The sequence below is a fragment of the Phycodurus eques genome, chromosome 9 (assembly GCF_024500275.1).
Source record: "Phycodurus eques isolate BA_2022a chromosome 9, UOR_Pequ_1.1, whole genome shotgun sequence".
Taxonomy (NCBI): domain Eukaryota; kingdom Metazoa; phylum Chordata; class Actinopteri; order Syngnathiformes; family Syngnathidae; genus Phycodurus; species Phycodurus eques.
In genome coordinates, this window is record NC_084533.1 from 14,830,093 (window position 1) to 14,839,201 (window position 9,109).

The 9,109-nt window shown below is 38.1% G+C and overlaps 1 protein-coding gene across 2 annotated transcripts in view; it reads left to right on the forward strand.

Moving 5' to 3' along the window:
• LOC133407804 (glutamate receptor 3) overlaps positions 1-1,813 on the forward strand; it is a 122,198-nt gene extending 120,385 nt beyond the window's left edge. For both annotated transcript variants that reach the window (XM_061686055.1, XM_061686056.1), the window contains exon 16: positions 606-1,813. The gene's annotated coding sequence lies outside the window, so the exon portion shown is untranslated. The remainder of the gene's footprint in view (positions 1-605) is intronic.
• Positions 1,814-9,109: the final 7,296 nt, after the last annotated feature.

A 9,109-nucleotide genomic window follows, 5' to 3' on the forward strand; every position in this document is an offset into this window, starting at 1 on the left:
TAAACGGGGGTAAACACTGTTAAACACACAATTCAATTGTTAGTTTTGCTTTTAATTGGATTTGTTTACACGTGTTTTGTCCATTCAAACACCAATGTGTACTAGAGCCGTGCAAATATTTTTTCACCCACCTCCACACACAGATCACTCATGATGAACTGTCAAAGAGACTACTTGAGCTTTTACTGTGATTGCTGCTTTTCTGTCTTGGTATTGTTGTTATGTTTTATATTATCAATAATTAAGATTTGGGAGATAAAGCATAATGAAGCCCATTACGATAAGAAGTAAGTGTGTTCTTATAATTGCAAAACAGGCAGCCCTTCACTGATTTTTCTTTTTAATTGGAATTGCAAAGAGTGCCGAAGGCCCCCAAAATTCTCCATATTAATTTTATCATGTTCATTTCGGATCGCTATCTCTCTAGATAATATATTAGCGCTCACAAGACATTTGATCCATCTTGTTTGCACAAGTGACTATCTTAGGCATGTATGATCTCTTCTAGTCTGTGTTTACCCATTGTGATTCATATGCAACATCATTTGACAATCATACAAAGTCATTCCCTTCCATGTTTGCTTTTGCTTTGTATCCTGACACAGGTTTAGCAAATGTTTCCCTCATCCCGTACAAATGTGATTAAATATCTCTGAAAGGACAAGGATCACGAGAATGGAGCCAAATCCTTTTGGGCTGGACACTGATATGATAATCTGCAATGACGACACGACTGAACCGATCATGGCAAGAGCCGATTTCCCTCCTCTCAGTGCCTTACGGAAAGTTCAATCAATGCAACGCATTCTCAACGATATTGATTTTTGCTTGAAACTCACAGAAATGAGAAGAATTGAGAGGTCAGCGAAATAGAATTACTGTATTTATACAGTACATATAGAATACATGTGATGTGAGAGAAATAAAGCCATCATTTTGCAATGCTAAGCACATTTTGAAGTGCCAGAAGACGAATCTGAGATGACGAGGGTCTAATTGGTTTCTTGTAAAAGCAGATTACTCCTCATTCTCCTGCTGCCAGGTTTTCATTAGTTATACATATTCAAATGTGTTCTTCGTATCTTGTCAGTGCACCGCCAGACACTGATTATTACAATATTAGCTTTTATACTAACCTTGCCCCTCCCTCTTGAATTGATTCGTCTTTGTGAAATGCCATTTAGACGGTTAAAAGTGTGTTGTTTGTACACTTTTGGTGCTACCGACACACACCACAGAACCAGGTCATGACTCGCACTTCCAATACTGCCAAGCATGTGCGTGTGTTATTCAAAGAAAGGTTACCATGCCTAAAGTGCGCGTGAGTGCGTGCATGCACGCATAAAGTATCCAGTAAGGTTGCTCATCTCCCGAAAGAACTCCATATTCTCTGTAATGGAAGTAGAACCAAAACAATAAAGGCTAAATCAAGTGTAGATGAACTGCTGAATCTAAATGATACCAGTAATGGCTTTCTAATTGTACTATGTGGACTAGTTTTCCATTTTCCTCGCACATGAGAACATTTTAAAATGAATGAACTGTTTTTCATTTTTGTTTCCTTTCAAGAGCATTCCATTGTTTGGTGATTTCACATTGTAAAATAAAATTAAAACATTAAAATAAAGAGATAAATAAAGGTTGCACCAGGGTGGGTCTGCAAGCTTAGCACATGTCCATATTGCTGTAACAATTACTTTCCCAAAAAGGCTGTGATTCAATAGGATTTTTAGAAAGTACTTAAGTCACCTGAAACTGTGGGAAAATAGTTTTATATGTAAAAAAAAAAAAAAAAGAAACAATGTGACAAAAAGAGTTGAAGTATGTACATTTAGATGAACACAAACTATTTATATTCCATAATGAAAAGTGGTTTTTTCCCCCCTTTTTTAAAAAAAAAACAAAAAAATGCATGTGACGCTTGATGAGCCCTACAACTCACAAACTGACCTGAAATTAGACATTCAGCCCTAGTTTTATATATATATATATATATATATATATATATATATATATATATATATATATATATATATATATATAGTAATTTGGTGTATCAGTTCTACCTTTTTCTTTTTTGTGAGGCTCACCTCTCTGAGAGATCACCAGGCATTGTAGAGGATACAAAAGAGCGAGATGCATGCATAATTTACTGAACCTCATTAGTGTGGCGCTGTACAGAGAATTTTAATACATTTTGTAAATAAAATGTACAGAAAGGTTCTGGTGTGTGTGTCCGTGTCTTTAAGCAATATGTTTACCTCAAAGTGGAGTCAGCCATTCTAATTTGCTACAAATGTATGCAAACGTTTTCCGTAAATCAGAATCATCTTAAAGGCAAGGGGGGGAGAAATCCCCAAATTCGACATGGAAAAGGGTTAGTTTGGCACAAGTGAAGTTGCTACCACTTAATACTTTTATCTACTTCACTGCATTACTATTTAATTACAAACTATTGCACTTGATTGTAGCATGGACTGAAGACAAACCTATTTGGGGGGTTTTCTCTGTAGTCAGCTCATAAACACAATTGCTTGCACTAACTCGTCATTTTCACAAAGGCAATGATTCATGAAGACTTCTTTAATTCATTCATTTCCTCAACAGTGCAAGCTTGTATAATTCTGATTAGTAAACACCATTGGACGACACGAGACTCCAAAGTTAAGTGTACAGAGAGCAGGGGTTTGCAACCACCAGACTGCGAGGCATTTAGCAGTGGGATGGGAAACGAATAATCATTTTAAGAATTATTATATTTCCATCGCGCATCTTTCTTGCACTTGCCTCTGTCGTTTTTTACATGTGCCAGTAATCTCACAAAATAACACAGCTAAAATAAACTTTTTGAAAAGGAGTCAAAGTTCTGTATGTAATGCAACTGGCGTCAATGTAATAATGGCTCACTGATGAACCAATTCGTTTGTTCTTCTCACCTTGTCACTATGTGTAGCAAGGCCCGCATTGTTATTAAACCATTGCATTTACATTTTATAATTAAATCAGCATATTTCAGTCAATTAGCAAATGTAGAACCTTAGTTTGACTTTCATCACTCAACTGATGCAGCAGAAACACTGTATAGTGTTCCTTTATTTGCAATCATCTCCTCAAAACATGTTCCTAATCCTAAGTATATGACGCTTGGTTAATTTAAACAAGAAATGGTGATCTTTTTTACTCTTCAGTGTTGTGTGTTGTGGCTCGTCTCTAATACAAAGGGAATGGGATGGTTGTGGCCTAAAGTGGAAGTACAGTACGTGAAGGACAGCAGCGAATTAAGGTAAAAGACTGTCACTGGACAGTGACAATATCTAGATTTATAAATTAATGAATGAACATATGAGATACAGTCATTACATTTTGCATTTAAAAAAAAAACTATATTGGAACCTTATGAACTTTTGTGTTGATGTCTCTTACCCCGGCGGCACGGTGGACGACTGGTTAGAGCTGGGGAGAGGGATGTTTGGGCTTCCCTGCTTAGGTTGCAGCCCCAGCTAATGGGAAAAGAATGGAGGGAGGGAGGGATGGATGGATAAATTTGTGAAACCTCATCCAACGATAAAAACGTGTCATGTGCGTTCGTATTGCACTTATCGTGTGTAGTGTACATCAAGATGACCAACACAGCACACCAAACATTTAACCATCCGTCCACCAACAATTAAGAGTCTTGTCCTTCAAACCAGAAGTGTGGCAAAATCAAACACATCGTAGAGTCACCCCTGAGAGGAAGCAATTTCCTCAAGACGCCCAGCCTGACAAAAAAATAAAAAGAACTCAGAGCAGAGATTGTACAGAGCAGGCCCACTAAATAATTTTCAAGGGTTTCTGACTAAAACGACAGCTGTGTGACACAGCTCCGACTTCCTCTGTGTTGACTGCACACAAAAGATTTTTTTATCGTTGAACATACACGATTGTTTGCCACAATTATTTTCCGAGCAGGTCAGGCAGAATAAAATAACTCACGGCATCTCTCAAACCACAGGATAATGTGCCAGGTTCATGATTAGAGCCATCAATAAGCTGCTTTTTAGACAAACAACATTGAATGCCTGGACAAACTGTAATTTCACTAGTCTCTGGTCATTGTGTTGAAATTAATTCCTTCTTCCATGGATCCAATTTACCACAGCACAAGCACTAAAGCTAACTAACCTGAAAAAAAGACCGACTATATGTTTTCATTTCGAAATGCATATACATTAACTCACTGCACGAGTCCTACGGAAGAGACTGAGGCTATCCAAGCATTACTGTACATTCCAAATAAGCCCTTTTGACAACACATGAAATTTTCTTCTCAATTCCTTCAGTGCCTTATGTCTTTTCTTTTTGTTTGTTATAATACCTGGATTGCACTGCATGAACTTCATGTGTCTGTTCTCTGGAAAGTGTTGACTCGCAAATCAAAGCGGGCAGTGCGTTGGCAGTCAGAGCGACACAATAGGAGAAAAGAGAAGCAAACTGGCAATTTGAAGAAAGTGGCATGCAAGAAAGGAGTGTAATCACATGAGCCGGAATGCTTTCTTACCACCAGAGGACAACTAATCATCCCCCAGTGAGTGTGTGTTTTTACACTAGCATATCTTGAACCATGAGACTCAGCTGGCTCATCTGCCTTGTTGCCTGTAAGGGCCTGTAACTGTGAAAAGTAATCTGATCTAACATGGGCTGTGACCCTGTGTAGGAAAGAAGTAAAGAAAGTGTGAGACAGAGGAATGGAGGCTGAAAGGATGTGTTATACATTCAATTTTCAACAAGTTACAGTCAACTGCCACTGGAGTCAACTGCCCCTATCGCATTCTCTTCAAGGAACACGATGAATAAATCAGATTCCAATGACTTACCATTTCCCTTTTACTTCTAGCCAATTATTCAAATGCCTCACTCTTGTGTCTCACAATAAAAGAAGCAAGTCTTTCAAAACTTTAGGTGAAGCTCTCAATTTACAAGTCGATCTACGTTCCTACACTTACCTATGGTCACGAGAACAAGATACGGATACAAGTGGCCGAAATGGGTTTTCTCCGCAAGGTGTCCTGGCTCTCCCTTAGAGATAGGGTGAGAAGCTCGGTCATCCGGGAGGGGCTCAGAGTAGAGCCGCTGCCCCTCCGAGTACGAGAGGAGCCAGATGAGGTGGCTTGGGCATCTGTTTAGGATGTGTCCCGGAAGCCTCTCTCGTGAAGTGTTCTGGACATGTCCCACCAGGAGGAGGCACCAGGGATGACCCAGGACACGCTGGAGAGACTACGTCTCTTGGCTGGCCTGGTAAGGATTCGGGATCTCCCCAGAAGACCCGAGTGAGGATGTGGCTGGGGAGAGGGAAGTCTGGGCTTCCCTACTGCTGCCCCCGCAACACGACCTCAGCTAAGTGGAAGAAAATGGATGGATGGATGGGTGGGTGGGTGGATGGATGGCAAGACTAGCCGTTTTTGTCTCTTTTATTCATTTATTGTTGTTTCAAGTAATTATTTAGTGCAGTAATTTTTTTATCACACTACAGGTCTTTAACCCAAAACATTGCCCAAACAGTTAAAGATTTTATGATCATGAAAACCACAAGGAATTATTTACATTTCATGACTTGCTTGCGGACAAATTGATTCGAAATTTGAACAAAATAGAGGTCAGCCAAATTTTATAGGGGTCAAACCTAAAGAACCGGCTCTCAAAAAAGAGCCGAAACTCCAGGGGGTGGGGAAAGATAAATTACTTTTACTGCAGCTTTAAATGCATGTCTAAAACATGCTGGTACCGTTGGGAATGCAGGTTTAGACTCTGTGAAGCTCCTTTGAATGACAATAAAGATGTTGAGGGAGGAGACGTGGCGCTCATCTGTAAAACCTCTAACAAGGTAGAAAGAGATTTTAAAAAAACAAAACAAATATTGTAACAGAGGCGCCTTTGTGCACTGTAGACAGACATTCTCCAGACAGTGAGTAATGCAGGTATGACTCAAATCCCATGAAGAGTGTAAAGATAATTTTCATTGCACCAAAGAACATGATGTGCCATCCCTGGTCATCAATGTGCTCCTTTCAGGGGTCAGGTGGGCTCAACTACTGATTATTACCAACATTGCAGGGGATTCATCCAACAAGTAACCGTAATACACTGTTTTTTCTTATTATGAAGAAAAATAATACAGTAACGCTAAAAACAAAAATATTTGGGGTATGGAATATTTTTCAAATATACTTTCCTGCATACATTTTAAAAGAGTTAATATCCCGGAGCTCGGCTTTTGAGTATTTATTTCCTTTAAGAATTTGGGGGAACATTAAAACTTGGAATTCAACCAGTGTGACTTATCATAGACAAGGATAACTCAGACCTCAAACATTGGGAGATTCCAGACTAAGTGGAGTGAGGAATTAAGCTTCAGGTCAAAAGAGGCTTTTTCCAAGGTCCTTGCCAAGAGAATGTAGATGTATAATATTTGTCTTGTATCAATTAATCCCTTTCCTGCTTTTATGGTTTCAAAAATACGTTTGAAGCATGGTCAAAGTGATAATGAACCTGCATTGTTGGATACAAATCATAGTCATGCAGAGCTTTAATAAATATTCTCTGACAGAAAAGACGAGTAGCACACAAATTCACATCTGGACATTGCTCTTTCTTAATTATCATTCATGGCACCAAGCATTTATAATACATGTGGCTTGGAGCTGACTGAAAATATATAACTGGCACAGAATTACAATTAATATGGAAACATTTGAGAAATGATCATAAGTCATGAGTTTCGTTTCTCACTAGAAATGCTGGGTTGGCTTGCAGTGTGTTTGGATTGTTTCAGTTACAAGGCTTCAGCTAATGATTAATTCAAATATCCTTCATCTATGATGTTAAAAACACTCATCACAACCGCAAAAAAATGGAAGGAACATAAGTAACCATGTCTTTTTCATTTAAAACAAGTCATAATGTTGCTGAAAATATTACCACATTATTTGTTGACTCAGCTGTGTCATCATGTCTGAAACTGACTTGGGTCATGTTCAGACTGACCACAAATACCATACAGTCATATTAAAGTTGATTAATGTGACTGTTTTTTTAGTAACTCATCATTTTCTCCTGCGATCACCTGCTATAAGACACTCTCGGGAAACCACATCAAAATGAAAGCATCCAACTGCACATTAACATGATCACCTTCTACTGTACTGTTGATTTCTTAGATCAGTTTTTCCAACCTTTATTGAACCAAGGCACCCATTTTACATTAGAAAATCTCACGGCACACAACCACCGATCAAAAATGTCTCAAAAAGTATGAATAGTCAAATAATGGTAATCTCGTCTCAATTTACTCACAAACTGACTTTTGCCACCGCACCCTGATCAGAATCATTTTCTTAGATGAGAGATTCTCAACGCACGCAAATACTTTAGAACTACCTGTTTTATTTTTTCAGAAAATAGTAGAACTACTTCAATAAAACAAAAAACTTCTTTCAAAAGTATACAAATTAAGCACTAATTTAATATACTTACCAGTCGCAAAATATTATTCATTCATTCATTCCTTCGTATTATTTGTGTCTGGTCAAAATGAATTATTAAAGCCATAGCACATTAACTATAAAAGCACATAACTATTTCAGCCTGTGCTGAAATTTGTTCCAAATGTTTTCAGGTTGTGGACGGAAAATTAGTTTTCTTTTTTTTTTTTTTTTTTTTTTAAATGTTCTCACATTTTTGGTCACTAACAGTGTAATGTCACTAAACGGTCCAAACAATCCTAAGCATGTCCATCTTACAGAGGTAGGCAATGACACTAGCTTTTATTAGTACAGCTCTATCTGATAGATCTGGCAGGTCACCGCCATAGCAGTAGTTGCTTGCTTTATCTCAACACTAGGTCTCAACAGCAGATCTCTGCCTGATCGCCATGGCATGGTAATCAATGTGTCTAAACCTCGAGAACACACACACAGACACAAATGTTCACATTAATCGATTAATAATGATCTATTTTTTTCCTTGGGGGAAATGTAGTCAAATGCTCATCCTTGATTTCTATAAATCAGTTTTCAACAGATTACATGAGGTAGATCTGCAAAATTGATCACAATTATCAATATAAGAGCTGCATTTAAAATAATCTCAATTTACAAAGGTAATAATGCTCAGTTTTGATTGACCCTGTCAGAGAGATACTAACATATATTGTGGTGTAGAAATGGACAGCATCATACTGTTGTTATGTGTTTGTTACATTTTGGTCGCTTAATTTAGCAACTTGAGAGGGGGGGAAATAATATATCAAAAATGAGCTTTCTTATCCAAATAATTTAAGGGCTCTTAACATTGAACAATCTTAAAAAGTGGTTTGACCTTCATCGTGGAGGTGTTGTTGTCACCACCTCCAAGCTGAGCTCCTGATTTCTTTCTGAGATAAAAGGACCAGCAATATCAGCATCAATCTTTACCCTTCTTCCTTAAGATAGAACTGTTATGTGCATTCTTTACAGTCTTTAAAGACAAATTGTTCAGGGAAAATGTTTCACACATGTCCAATTTATGGGATTTTTCAACTGTTTGCACGGAATGCCTTGTCAGTCAAAAGCTACTCTCGTTGAGCCTTCTCCCTTTGCAGTCACCCAGTTTAATAGAACAGTAACACGATACTAGCCTCGAACACAGTTTAAATTGATTACAAGCTTCATGAGGACTGGGGATTTTGATAAAGGGCTGATTCATCTTGCAGAGGGCTTGAAATAATAATCATCTGTTAAACCTTCATGGCCTTTAGCTAAAACTTTTAATAATGTTATCTGAGATATGAGACTATTGTTTGACTCGAGGCCTGCTGCAGCTTTTCTTAACCATCCTGCAAAATTTTTTTTTTTGTTGCTCTGTCATGATGTCATGTTTGTTTTTGTTTGTGTGATTGGCTTGGAAGACATTCAGGATTTTGCCCTTGGGTTTATCTAAAGCGTTATCAGTGCATTCGGACAGCCAGTAACATGAATGTGTGTAGTAGTAGTAAGGACCATAATTGTAAGAATTAAGGAGTGATTAAAGTAGCTTGGAGGTCCAACCAGGACAGACCAAGCGAGAATAGCAGTTACATGCTCCACAGGCTGCA